The following is a 15,199-nucleotide window of genomic DNA, read 5'->3' as shown; positions in this document are numbered from 1 at the left end:
GCTTGTCCTCCTGGAGCCCGGGAAGAGTTGAGTGACAGGACTGAGGGGCGGGGCTGGCGCGGCCGCCCGAGGTGGAGCTCCAGTAGTGCCAGTAGCTCAGGCGGCCGCGCCGAGGCGAGGGTGACACACCATGATCACGGCCCCTGAAGACCGCCGTGCCGCGGAGCAGCACTCCCTGGCTCCCCGGTCCGCCTCGGCCGCCTCGGCAGCGCTCGGAGCCTGCTGCAGGAGTTGAGGCGCTCTCACCAAAGGGTTTGGCGAAGTTCTTGAAGGGACGCAGAGCACAGTAGGGCGGCGAGTGCGCTAACGCTCTGGGGTCAGGCAGTCGGCGGGGGTCGCCTCCGGAGGGGCGTTTCCAAGGCGTCGAGGAGGAGGAGATGCTGCTTCTCCTCTCCCGCTCCCAGGCTTCTTCCTCAGCTCCTTCAGCCCACGCCTGCAGCAGCTCGGGGGAGAAGAGGTGGTGGCTCTCCGCACCCGCGGCGGCTGCCGGCGGCCAGCCCGGACGTCGCGTTCCCGCAATCCTTGCCTCGAGCTCCAGCAGTAGGAACGGGTCTCCAGACGAGCGGGTGAGGACTAGGGCAGCCCTGGGCGCTGGACGGGATGTGCTAGAACCAAAGTACCCCTCATTCGCCCTCTTCTGTCTCTCTGCTTTTGCTCCAACCCCTAAGCCCAATTCCTCTGTTGACCTGGTGAAAGAAACTTTTCTTTGGTTTTGCTGGTCGGGTGTGTTTGTATGTTAAGAGCGGAGTTAGGGTGACTGGGGTGGGAAAGGATGAGATGAAATTTCATTTAGGCAGAGCGGAAGAAAGCCAGATTCTTGGGAATGAAACCCCAAACAGGGAGTGAGAGATTGTGGGGTAATAGGGAGTGACCTTGCCCCATCATACTTGTACAGACAGCTCTACTCAGTGCGTGCTAAGAGAAGGCTCCCGGAGTCTGTTTCTAATTTCTGTAAATGATTGTGGAGATGGTGTGGTTAGAGGCCGCCCAGAAGAATGTGTATGTGTAAGGGCTCGAAGAAGAGGGGGTGGGGAAAGAGGAAGGGGACAGAGGGAGACTCTGTCTGATGCAAGCTCTTTTATTGCTTTTTTTCTTGCTCAAATTAAAACTCTTTCTCCTCTGCACCTTCCCTCTCCCGCGCCCTTGCTCCTTACCTGGTACTGTAAGTGCAGAGAGCTGGAAAGCTGAAGTTAAACCCAAATCAAGAAAATTCTTACGAAGTTGAACTTCCTTTTGTTGTGAATGTATCGGAGAAGGGAGGATGGCTAAAATCATAGCCCCCAAGATTTGCAGCAATACAGTTTTCACTAGCCTTGCACATATAGAATCTACACCTCCACACACTTCCAGGTAATCTCTTCTACAGACTTGTGTCATTTTCGTTTAATTGCATCTTTGAAACAACAAACGCGGTGACTTCATAGGGAGCTGCCTGGAGCTGAGTTTACCTCTCAGAAAATGGGGCAATCGGGTTTGTTTTCAAGGCGGGACCTAAACAAAATGTAGGACACCTGATCTGTGGGTTAAAGGACTCTGGTAACTAATTAGCAAGATTTAAAAATCTATATCTATAGATTTTACTAAAGAGTAGGGGGGGAATTAAGTTTTCTTATTATGAAACAGGTGTTGATATTTTCCCAAATTTTTGATGACTGGGTTGGTCGGATCAAGGTGAAAACTTGCTTCATGCTCATTGGCTGCTTGTGTGGTGCTTTGCTACAAATTATTTCTTTTTAAAATATAACTAGAAGCATTTTTTTACTAAGTTCATGCATATATTGATTCAGTAATTCATACAGAAGCACATTACCTATTTTATCATCTAATCCTAAATTTATTGTAATTTTTTTCATAACATTGTGTTCTAACTTTAATGTTCTGGAGGCTTTGTGGGAGTGTATGTCTGGAAAGGGTAGGATGGAAACTAGAATTAAAAAAATTATTTAGGGTTAATTATTAAGAAAAGGGACTAATTTTATAGTGTCTTTCACTTGTGCAATTAGAGAATTATGACTTCCTTTTCCATTATGTATGTTTATTTTGAATTTACATTTATCCTACCAAAAGTTTTACTAGTGTGTAAAGCTTACATTTTTTTTAAAGATGATTCCCAGCATCCAAAAATATAAATGACCTATTATGTTAACACACACACACACACACACACACACACACACACCATTAAAACCAGTGTCAATCCTACCCCACCCCACATTTGTGTTTGGGGGATTGAACCCAGGGGTCACTTAACCACTGAGCTACATCACCACTCCTTTTTTAATTTTTATTTTGGGAGTCTTGCTAAGTTGCTTAGGTCTCACTAAATTGCTGAGGCTGGCTTCAAACTTCTTCCTACCCTAGCCTTCTGAGTCGCTGGGCTTACAGGCATGCACCACTATGGCTAACAAACTAATGTCAATTTGAAGGGTGGATTTTAATACTGTGGTAGGGATCAAAGGTTGTAAATCTTAGCTAACATCCTCTCTCTCTCTCTCTCCCTCTCTCTCTCTCTCTCTAGAGGGGTGCTTCTTAAATGTAGGGCTTGAATGTGAAAGAATTGAATATCTGTTCTTTTGGATGCTAGGTGTTCATCTTTAAAGGAATGGAATTGATGTATTCTTTACTTATTATTAAGAAAAACTTGCTCTGCCCCACTGTTAATAGATTAAGGATTGTATGGGGAAGCACTGTAGCTTCTTCCATATCAATTGGGTGTATATTTTCTCAGTTTATTCAGCCCCAAGTGTCCTGAAGAAAAGGATTATAAAGGATAAACTGAAATTTCTTTCTCTTATTCTGACTGTGTATAATTTTTAAATAAACTACAAATATAATTTTTAAATAAACTACAAAACATTTCTATAGTATAATCAAATAATGATTTTTAAAACTTCTTGAAATTGAAAAGAAACACAACCATAATCCAAGCCATTGAATTTAGAAGTTAATTCCTTGTCAATATACTCTTATTTTTTAACATGCCCCCCCATTAAACGCAGAATCTTTTGTGTATGCTAGACAAGCACTCTACCACTGAACTATACCCCCAGCTCTTTTTATGTTTTATTTTTGACTTAGGTTCTCCCTTAATTTCCTGGACTGACCTTCAACTTCTGCCTCAGTCTCCCAAGTAGCTGGGATGACTGGCGTGTGTCATCATATGGGACTTGAAATAGGTTTGGGAAAAATCTGTTCCATTAATTAAAATAGCTAATTGAAAGTATTCTCCTATCAGGTCTCTGATGTAACCAAGTTTGACTCCGTTGCATTAATGTCACTTTCAAAGGTATGAGCCTGAGAAAGGAGAAAAGATATTGGGTCTCAGGATAAAAAGGTCAGAGTTGATGGGAATGATGGGGAATCTGTTCTTCTGTTATTTCCTCCACATTTTCTTTCTTTCTCTTTCTTTCTTCCTTCCTTCCTTCCTTTCTTACTTTCTCTTTTTTCCCTGAAAACCTTTTTCTCTTAGTTGGAAAATTGAGATGGGTTGAACAGTTCAGGAATTGGATTTTTTTTTTTTTTTAAAGATAGCTTTTAATAAGTAAACTAATATATGACTTTCAGTGGCCTAAGTTAAAGTTATAATTTCCATACTTATTGTAAATATGTCATATCAAGACTGTGGTCTGTAAACTGTTTTGGGAGAATCCAATAATCTTTGAGTCTGGGGGAAAAATGAAAACATGTTTAATATCCTTCTCCTATTCCCATTTTGTGAATAAGCATCTTGTTCTATCCTATTCCCAAATATGAGACCATTAATAATCACTTGTGAAGCAGTAGACCAATTGTTTATCTTCTCAGGATTAAAAAAAAAAAAAAAAGCAACTCCTAAATATGCTAGTATAGAGACTGTTGTAGATTTGAACCATAAACCTAATTTATTTCCCCCAGAGTTTGCTATCAGATGCACAGGAATTATAGGAATGGGGACTGGTTCAAATACTTGTTTCAACGTGTTTGCCTTATCTTGTGCTCCACCATTGAATTCTACTTTTTCTTTTTCTTGCTTTCTTTTCACACTAGGAAAGTGAAAATTTTCTGAAACAAGCTGCCTCAAAGAGAATGCTTCTGCATTAGAGTGTAAAGGTCTTCACTGTGACAAACATATACAAATTCTAGAATATTTCTTTAAGTTTACTTTCTCATGTGTAAATAATGGGACAATATCTACCTCCAGGGTATTTTGGGGATGAAATTAAATAGCATATGCAAAAGTTGCAAGTACAAGTTGACAATCAGTTCTATCTAGCTTGCTTTCGAATCTCTTTGGCAAAATTAAATAACATTCAGTAATTATAAAAACTTATGACTGTCTACCCAAGTCATTCCTGAATGTCTAGAATGTGTAACTCATGTTTAGTCTGTGGGGTTTTGGCTTGAATTGGGTTGTCCAAAGGCCTTCACGTGCCATCTGAGGAATGTCTTAGCTGAGCACAGTGGTGTATACCTGCAATCCCACTGACTCAGGAGGCTGAGGCAGGAGGATCACAAGTTTGAGGGCAGCCTCAGCAACTTAGCAAGGCCTTTTGCAACTTAATGAGACTCTGTCTTAAAATAAAAAGTATGAAGTGCTGGGATGTAGTTCAGTGATAAAGTGCCCTGGGTTCAATTCCGGAAGAAAAAAAAAAAGCCTTAGGTTTCATACTGCATCTGTACTTAATAAACAGTTTTTAATATTCTAGTTTAGAGGTACCCAACTCTGGTTCTACCTTAGAATCACTTTGATAGCTTTAAGAAATTTTTATGCTCAGGCAACAACCCTGACCAATTAAATCAGAAACCTTGCGAGAGAGATCCAGATAGCTACATTTCTCAAAACTCAAGACATTACAACAGATCCAGACCAATGTAAGGAAGTGAGTATAGAAAATTTGGTTCCCACAAATACAGCAACATTGTTATGCTGTATTATAGTCCTTCCTTCCTTATAAGTCACACACATTTTAAAAAGAAAATTTAGAAGCATCTATGTCCATCTACAGGATTTTTTACTATTTAAATCAGAATTTAAGGTACAAATATTTCTCTTCAATATTCTAGAGCTATACAGTCCACTGTAGTGTCCCTACCTGTGTGAGGCTATTTAAGTTTATATTTGAATTAGTTAAAATTAGGTACAGTTTTTCATTTCCACTAGCCACTTTTTTTTTTTTTTTTTGGTGGTATTAGAGTCTAACCCAGGACCTCACACATGCTAGGCTCAGTGTTCTACCACTGAGCTTTATCCCCAGTCCTTTTCTTGTTTCTTTTGTGGTGCTAGGGATTGAACCCAGGGCCTTGTGCTTGCGAGGTAAGCACTCTACCAACTGAGCTATATCCCCAGCCCACATCCTTTTCATTTAATTTTGAGACAAGAGCTCACTAAGTTGACCAGGCTGGCAAATCCTCCTGCCTCAGCCTCCCAAATCACTGTGATTACAGGCATGCGCCACCACATCCTGCCATTGGCCACATTTTAAGTTGCTTAGTAGCCACTTGCAGCTAGTAGTTACTGTATCAAACAACTCAGATATGGAACATTTCCTCACTACACAACGTTATTTACTTTCTGATTAGGGTTTTGAAATTTGTATACTAGTTTCTTACATCTGAAAGGGAATATGTTTGCTCCAAGTCATTTCTTTCAGATTTATAATTTAAAATATGTACAGTTTTTTTGTTTTTTGTTTTTTTTTTTTTTTTTTTAGGTGAAGAGGAATACCACATTTTAAAAAATTTACATTATCTCTTTCCTCACTCTGTTGTAGCTACTTATAAAATTTTTCTTTTCAGGAATATCTGAGAAGAGGAAATTTAGTGTCAGTAATTCTTGTTACTTATATCAGCATGCTCTCAATCTAACTAACTGACTTAAATGCCTTTGTATACTGTGAAAGTTTCAGGTCTGAAAATGTAATGTTCCCAAACTCTGAAATAGAAATAGTCATCTTCCCAACTCAAGTGTTGGGATTTAATTAAAGACTTTCTTTTTTGATGAAGATCATCTTTTCCTTTATATGTGGAGGCAGTTATCACATGATATGACCAAATTTTCCAAGAAAACTGTCTTATTGGTTTTAACATGAATTTATAGGAGTGATCATTTTTTTCCAATGTGAAAGTTATTCCTTTGAGGGGAAAGATGAGGTTCCTAAAGATTTTCAGATAGTCAGAAATTCACACTGTCACTGAATTTAATGGTGATTGTCACTTTTTAGCTACTGATGCACAGCTTAGAAGAAACTGTACTGTGTAGTTCATTCCACCTACACCCCCTTCTGAAAACACCTAAAAAGATATCCTTTAATCACTTTAATCAAAGTGTTATTGGCTTAGTGTGTTCTGAGTTTAAATGAGAACAGAAATTAATTTCTACTAAAATATTCTTTCTTGGTAGGTGTTACTTTTGTTGTTTTTTTTTAAAGATAAATACATGCCTCTTTTCTGCCTATTCAGTTCAGGTAAATTTGCATATAGAATATTGGGAATTAAGTTGTTGAAAGGATGCTTGATGGAATGTTTTGTGTATAATGTCATTCTCATATCTTATGTTTATTCCATCATTTGTAACATACCATGGAGTCCATGGAACAAAAATGAAGCACTCTTGTTGAATAACCTAAATCGAGGTTAGAATAATTATGTAACCCAAATTTGTAGTAAAGATATTCAGAGTTGTATTTTGTTTTGTTTTGAAGAAATATAGTCTGATGATTTTTTTAAAAAATAAGAGAATCCTTTTAAGAAATTTAGTTTCTCTTAGCACTATGTATTACTTTTGCTTCTAGAAAAGTATAGCTTTAAAAATTAACAATTAGGGCCTAAGGTTGTGGCTTAGTGGTAGAGTTCTTGCCAAGCATGTGTGAGGCACTGGATCCAATCCTCAGCACCACATAAAAATAAATAAATAAAATAAAGGCACAGTGTCCATCTACAACAAAAAAGTTTTTTTAAAACTATTTAAGGATGGTTAATTATTTTAATTCTCATTATAGTTAAATATTTCTTTGGAAAAATAAAATGTAGGACTGGGTATGTAGCTTAGTGGCTGAGTGCTTTTGTTAGCATGTATGGATTTAATTCCCAGTACTACAAAAAACAAAAGAATAGATACACACACACAAAACATGTCAGTTTTTTGTTTGTTTGATATGGGGATTGAACTCAGTGGTTTTTTTTTTTTTTACTACTGAGTCACATCCCTAGTCCTTGTAAATTTTTTTTTTTTTAATTTTTAAATTTCGAGACATGTTCTCACTAAGTTGCTTAAGACTTGGTTAAGTTGCTGAGGCTGGCTTTGTATTTGTGAATCTACTGCCTCAGCCTGGATTATAGGTGTGGATTATAGGTGTGCACCATCATGCCTGGCTTAAGTCTGTTTTTGAAGAAAGAAAATAATACGTATTTTGGGACTGGAATTTCAGTTTTGAATGATAGATTAATAACTTCCTCAGTATCTTTTATTTTCCTAATTACCTAAGCTGATGTGTAATTTCATGCAATTAAATATAATATTGATTAAGTTTATTCTTTACACAATCTGTTTTAGTTTTATTCTGATGCTGTTTTCTATGCTCAATTCAAGGAATGAGTTTACGATAATGATTCATATATAAAAATCTCAATTTTGTAAGTACTGTTTGAAAATTTGTTGAGGCCAAAAAGTATAAATTGAGCTGTACTTCATAAAAAGCTGGAATATCTTTTTTTTAATTTTCAGATTTGAGAATAAAAAAAATCAATACAATAAACAAAGGAACCTTCAGGAATGTTCAGTTATTGAATCTACACCAGAAAAACTTTACTGTAGACATATACCATTCACTGTGTTTAGTTGGAACTTTGAAACTCTGGCACTACTTTAAGGATTATAGAAATGAAAACCAGCGTATGTGTTATTGCATAGTACCCCATAATACTCTAACTGTAGTTATAACTCAAGCCAATTAAATGCTATTTTCATAGCTTATTTTATATAATTCTTAGTCACAATAAAAAAATCTAGAATATTTTATTTTCCAGTATGAAGATTTAGTAAGAATTTACTTTTAAACAAAAGAATATATTTTGATGTGGACACATAAAATATCCCCTTAAATTTGTGACTGAAGACTTCACTGAGCTGTTTCATCTGAATCTTTTCAGTGTTTATGTTAGTACATCAAGCCTTCTCTTAACTTCAGAGGGATTTTGAGATTATATTGAAATGCTAAGATTAAATTGCCACTGATGCTACACAGTGAGGACACATTTCCATGCTTCTTGAGATATTCATTGTAATCACTCTAAGAAAACTGCAGTGAATTATTTGTGCTGCTTCCTGTGTCAGTTAGAAATTGGAATAAGTAGCTAATGTAAGAGACTTAGCACAAAGAAGGCTGGGATTTTCTCTTAAGAGTCCAGGCATAATTATCCAGAGCTGTGAATCCATACATCTGTTTTTTTCTCTCCATTTCTGTAATGTATGGCTTTCATCAAAATGGCCTCAGGGTGACAAATGACTGCTAGCATTCTGTTCAAACTGCCCTTCCAGGCAGAAACAACATGGAAGTGGGAAAACTGCACAGGTTAAGAGTGCCTTCCAGCTGAGTCAGATTCTTTTAAAGAATTTTCTTGAAAGCCTTACCCAATAACTTCCTTTTCTATTGGTCCACTCCTTCTTGTAAAGGAAGCTTAGAATTGTAGTTTTTGCTGCACATTTGGACATCCCAAAGCCACTGAAGCAAGTGCATATTGGGGATCCAATTATTGTTCCCTTTAGATTTCCTGTATCTGGTCCTGTTTACTTTAGGTTTAGTGGAATTTGGTTGTAGTAAATAAAAAAACATAGAAAAAATTATATGTAGTTTGTGCTAGGTTTCTTTGGGGAGGGCTTGTGAACTTAAAACTTGATATCTAGACCCAAATGATAGTAAAGGGGCTTGACCTAGTAGATATTAAACACTCTGGATTTACTTTTCCAGAGTCTGTTTCACAGCTGTTAAGATAATTAGTACTTTTGTTCTTTACATTATTTGATACTTAATTCCTTTTAATAATATTACTACTTCTTATCATTTAAAAAATCAGTATTTGGCTTACCATCAAAATACTAATTTGAGTTAGTGTTAACCCTTTAACAAAACAAAATTTGTCTATTTATATCCCGTCATAAATCTTTTGTTTTTGTGAAAATTCAATCCAGATAATGTCATGATTTTATGTCTGAATTAATCACATTCAGACATAAAATTAGGAAGCACAGTGTGCTTAAGAGTTCAGACTTTGAATTTAGGCAGTCCTCAATTTGAAACTTGGTTCTTTTAGTACAGTGATTTTGGATAAACAAAATTTGTTTGGATAAATAAAATTTAGGGTCTGTTCTGTAAAATAGAAATGTTATCTGTTTGATAAGATTTTGTAACCTTTGGTTTTGAATTATAAATATGTAAAATGATTGGCCACAGTCCATCAATTCAGTTTACAAGAAGTCTTTACCTTTCACTTCTGTCTTCTGCTGTATTACTGGGGGAAATAATAACCTGAGAAATCTGATTAATAATTCTAAACGAAAGTATGGCATATCTTTTCATCACTTAGATTTTACCCTTTCTAGTTTAAATTGTTTTGAATAGGCCTCTCACTGACTATGCTTTGATTATTGTTTTTTTTTTTTTTTTTTGTCTTTTAAGGTAGAGTATATACAGGACACTTTAGGACTGAAAGAGTTAATATTTTAGAGAAAATGAAAAGGGTAAATCTGCCATATGTCCTTGAATATGTGAAAAATTTGGAAATTGTCAGAAAAATACCCACAACATTTTTTGACTGTAGCTATAGCGACAATTACAATGATTTACAAATAATAGAAATTTAATTTTGTTTTGAATGTCTTTTGTTTCTTATATAAACTAATTATATTACTGTATTCAGAATTGTTTTCGGTATTTTGAGGAATATCGACAAAGGAAAAAAATGTTTCCTACCAAAAAAATTTAAAATCTGGGTTAAAAACACATTCTCGTGAAAACACATGAGGAAGGCATGCTGGTACACACTTATAATCCCAGCAGCTGGGGAAATTGAGGCAGGAGGATAGCAAGTTCAAGGTCAGTCTCAGAGACTTAGAGAGGTCCTAAGCAACTTAGTGAGACCCTCTCCCAAAGTGAAAAATAAAAATGACTGGGGATGTAGCCCAGTGGAAAAGCACCCCTGGGTTCAACCCTCACTACCAAACACACACACACACACACACACAAAAGATAGGAAGCCATTGTAGATTGTAAAGCAATGAATAAGTACAATAAAAGTTTTAAGGAAGAAAGTGTGCTCTGATATAATCTGAACATTCACTTGGGAAGCAGAACTTGTTGAGCTAACTGAGCCTTAAAGACATTATTAGAAGTCTGGGAATGAGCATGCAATGTCCTAGAGCGAAACAAAAGATATGAGAAGGTGAATTCAAGAGAAAGGAAGTGTTTAAAAAGAAGTGCTGGAGATGGCATGCGAAAGTGAGAAGGGAGTGTCTAAAGAGTAAAAGGAAATAGGGAAATGTCATATTAAAGGAAGTGCATTAGGAGAGTCAAGAGTGTATGACCTGTGCTCACTTTGGCAGCACTTATGCTAAAATTGGTACAATAGGGAGAAGATTAGCATGGCCCCTGTGTAAGGATGACATGCAAATTTGTGAAGCGTTCCATATTTAAAAAAAAAAAAAAGAGTATATGACTTGCAGTTCCAGATTCCACAGGGAGCTAGTGAAACAAAACTAAGAGAAGTAGAAGAAAAAGAACAGGGTGATCTGTCAAGTGTTGTTACCTTCAAAAAAGCCATTTTACTACCCTGATATGTAGAGAAACAGAGGGAAATGGAAATGAGGATTGGTATTTGGTGGCAAAGTGAATGAGAGTTAGATGAGCTGGGAGGTTTCATAAGGTCAGAAAACTTTTCCTTTTTACTTTTGAAGATGACAAGAAAACATATTCTGTAAGTTTAAGTGATTTTTAGCCAAGCATGGTAAGCACACACCTGGAATCCCAGAGACTTGGTAGGTTCAGGCAAGAGGATTGCAAGTTTGCAGACAGCCTCAGCATCTTAGCAGACCCTCAACAACTTAGTGAGACCCTGTCTCAAAATAAAAAGATCTGGGAATTAACTGAGTGGTAAAGCATCCCTGGGTTCAGTCCCCAGTACCAAAAAATAAAAATAAATTTAAAAAAAGGGGGGGGTAGAGAGTTTCAGATGACAAAAAGAGTAAGAAAGAATCATCTCCTTTTATGAAGCTCTGTCTGGATGCAAAGGAATGAGATGTAGGAAGACTTGTCACTTTTAATCATGAAGAGAGCAACTTTTTATGGTGAGAATGAAGGGAAGGCTACCAAGCTGGGTCAGTGGGCCTCCTGATGAGTGGAAATGAAAATGAAATTCTATAAAAGAATTTGTACTAAATGCTATTATCTTACAGAAAATACTGTCAGAGGAGGCAGAACTATCTCCTTTCAAGTGTAAATTGGGTGGTGGGGAAGAATTAGAAGGAGAGAGGTAAAATTTGGGAATCATTGCTGAGAAAGTAATGAAAGATTGATAAAGGGCTTATAGAGGGCTTATCAGTTTGAAGTTCAATAATTTGAACAGCAATGGCCTCAGTCTACATCTACAGAAAATAAAGAGTAAAATGTAGATATAATACCAACCTGTGATGGTCAAGTAAAATTTGGGGCTTGGCATAATTAGGAAATCCCACTGAGGCTGGGACCATTGGGTTAAGTGGAAAGTGATTTTGCTTAACACCTCCTGATTTGCCCAATCAGCCAATTATTATTGAGTTAAAGATATTTATCATTTTCTGCTATTTGTTAATTGTTAATAAAGGACAAAAGATCTTGTCTCTTAATAAAATATATGTGATGTTTGTTTAATTGAAAATTCTGTGTGGATCATAGTATTTTATTGCTGCTTGGGTGCATATAATCTGGGATTGGGGATTGTATTTAAAATGAACCATCTAAATTATAAGTTCAGAAAAACTTTAAATCAAAAATTTCTGTTGTTTGTTATTATACTATCATAACTGGGTTTTTAATTTTCCAGTAGTATGACTTTCCTCTCAGCCTTTATGCTTACTCATTTATTATGATAATCACTAGGATTCAAAATTTGAAATTAATTGGGAAATGTTTTCTGCAAATTGTGTTGACTACAAAAAAATTTTCTATTTTCTCTTTAGAAATCAGCATTATACCTGACAGATATTTACTGAAAAGTTTTGAAATGAATCCCAGCTTTCCTTGTTAGTGAGATAAATGTTTTATCTGGTATGCCATCAAGTGTAATGCAATTCCAATAAATATATTTAGTATTTTACCCAATCAGTACTTGATATATACATTCTAAATTCCAGAAACAACATCCTTGACTGTTTATAAATACTTAGTTGATTGTCTAAAGTCACCAAGTTGATTGTTAAATTTAACAGCAAAGTTTAGAATAGTATTTAAAATAGTGTCTTCTATAGCCAAATCATCTGAACGGTTGTCATTTCCTGAATTAACAAGGTGTAGATATGGTGGCCAATGCATTATTCTTTTATCTTGCTTTTTATGTTACCAAAAATTTCTAAGGGAGAAAAAAACCTCAAGAGGGAATAATGTTATTCTAGTATGTAAAGTAACTCCTGGTTCACTTAGCATCCTTTTAAATATATTAGGCTTGTTAATGCTGTGGGGGGGGGAACCAATAATTCCTTAGTTTGTTTCAAGATAAATAATTACAGTGGAATATGCTATAAGGAGCAAAAATTATGTTTATGAGTTGTTTAAAACTACTATTTAATCTGGTATTTTAATTGCTTTGTGTTGTGGTACTTAGGCTCAAACCCAAGGCCTAGGCCAGTACTGTTCCACTGGGCTACATTCCCAGGCTTAATCTTTTTAAAAACTTAATATTCAAATAGCCATACTGCCATAATAAGGGGCATCATAAAATTTTTTTTTGTATCTCCATCCATACTTTTACAATTAGCTTTCCATGTTGCATGAAAAGTATTTTTTAAGCTATCTATGATATGGAAGACGATAAATATGATTCTGTGCCATCAGATTAAGCCAATTTACATACAAATCATATATCTAAATATTTATATTTTCTTTCAAACCACCTAAATTAACACTGAAAATGGTTACATTGGTAAGGTTCTCTTCAGATACTGTGTGTTCTAAGCACTCTTAAAAATTTGACATGTAGGATATTATTTGTCTTTCACAGTCCTATGAAGTACATGTTATTATTCCTTCTTTCCAGAAGAGAAAACAAGTTGAGAGAGGCTTAATGAGTTGCCATAGGTCACACAACTGGTTGGTAGTGGAGCAGACATCTGAATCCAAGTCTGTCTGACTACAGCCAATTATCTTAACCATAACTTCTTGTGTAAATAGTATCTTTTAAAGTGAACGGTATCAAGGTGGGAAAAAATTACCTCAGTTTACTTGGAAAAGATGAAAGAGATGTTGGCACTTTAATTTAGAATCCAAATTTATGAGATCGTTCATTAGCTTTCAAATAGTTTGTTCTTTCAGTGATGTACTTTCCTTTCAGTTTATCTCTCCTCCAAGGTCTTTCTCTACTAACCTGTCACTTTTGTCCTTCACAGCATTGAATTCCTATAAAGTGTTGAGTAAAGAAAAGATAACAAAGTGTCATTTCGAAAATCATAAAACATTTAGATGGTCATCACAGCATTATTTGTAGTGATATAAGACTAGAAACAATAAAAGTAGCTTACAGAAGAGGAATGACTTAAGGTATTCTAAATTCTTATAGTGGAATTTTGTGATCATCAAAATTTAGGTTGTTAAAATAGGTGTAGTGGCACATAGTTGTAATCCCAGTTACTCTGGAGACTGAGGCAGGAGGTTTCCAAGTTTGATGCTAGGATGGGCAGTTTAATGAGACCTGATCTCAAAATAGTAAACAAAAAAGACTGGGGGTATAGCTCAGTGTTAGAGCACTTTTACCTAGTGTATGTGAGGCCCTGCGTTTAATCCCTAGTATTGGGGGGGGAAAGATTGATTTGGAGCTTGTAACATGGAAATAAAATATTCAACTTAAAAAGGTAAAACTTAGTAAATAACACATGATTGTAACCATAGTTCTTGCTTTTGGTTTATTGTTTTTTAAATGAAAACTTTCATTTAACAAGGCCAGAAAGAGACAAAAAAATGCCCCAAATGGTAATTTGTAAGGGAAAACACACCTATTTTAGGAGTAGAATATTAAATTCTGAAGAGTTTATAGGTATAGAATATGTTGAGAAACAGACTGTAGTATTTAACTGGAAGTTGTTTTTTTTTTTTTTTTTGTCTAAATATGAAGAAGATTTACCGATTCTCATGAATTATATTATTTTAGCCAATTCTTTCTTTAGACAAACTAGTAGATGTTATTTGAGGCTGGGTTACTGTTTTACAAAGGTATTCAGGTAATAATAAAGATAGTATATATTTGCAAAATATACCATTTAATGTGTTAAAATTTTTATTCTTCAAAACAACCTTAACATAGATGCGCCTCTGTATCTATTTTTACAGATATGGAAATTGAAATGACCTATTAATAAATTAATTAGTTAATTTACCCAAAGTAACATAGATGGTAAGTGAGAAGCCAGCATTTTGCATCTAGGCAATCTGGTTCCAAGCCTGTGCACTTAAACACCGCACACTAGATATACTAATAGTGATAATTATTTCTAACTTTTGGTTCAGGGTTAGAAGTAATAAACTTACTAAAGTGTGTTGGCTAAGAATAATGCATCACCAAGTCTCCATTCGGTGCTAAGTGCATTTAAAAATTGTTCTTTGGTTTGGAGGACAGCTGTTATTTACAGAGCTCCAAACTGTTGGTGACTGCAAACAAAGTATCTTTTCTTCTCCTTTGAATCAATTCTTTCAGCAGACTTGGATGCTTTGATTGTGGTAGTATAAAAAGAGTCTGATGGGAGAATGGCAAAAGTTTCTAAATTTTGGTTTTATCATATGGTTTTAAAATTCATTCACAATATAGTTGGCTGTTGACATTTGCTCTTAGAGAAGTGGAATTTGTACCCTAGAGTTCTTTGAGACAAAAAAATTAGAATCACTCTTTCCATCAACTGATTCTGTTCATATCCCTTTTTTGTTTGTTTGTACTTCAGAGTTGTTTATCACTGTCCACATGCAAATGGTTTAGATAATCACACATC

General features: G+C 35.7%; 1 protein-coding gene and 1 non-coding gene across 12 annotated transcripts in view; both read left to right on the top strand.

Moving 5' to 3' along the window:
* Positions 1-110: 110 nt before the first annotated feature.
* The window catches only part of Ptpn13 (protein tyrosine phosphatase non-receptor type 13), a 189,038-nt gene continuing 173,949 nt past the window's right edge, over positions 111-15,199 (top strand). For all 11 annotated transcript variants that reach the window (XM_047565871.1, XM_047565869.1, XM_047565866.1 and 8 more), the window contains exon 1: positions 111-566. The gene's annotated coding sequence lies outside the window, so the exon portion shown is untranslated. The remainder of the gene's footprint in view (positions 567-15,199) is intronic.
* LOC124995202 (U6 spliceosomal RNA) lies at positions 10,561-10,667 on the top strand. Its single transcript, XR_007110671.1, has one exon. It is a non-coding gene; the product is annotated as a U6 spliceosomal RNA (small nuclear RNA).

Source organism: Sciurus carolinensis, chromosome 10, assembly GCF_902686445.1.
Source record: "Sciurus carolinensis chromosome 10, mSciCar1.2, whole genome shotgun sequence".
NCBI lineage: Eukaryota > Metazoa > Chordata > Mammalia > Rodentia > Sciuridae > Sciurus > Sciurus carolinensis.
Note: the sequence above shows the minus strand (reverse complement) of the source record. Positions and strands in the feature narration are given on the sequence as shown.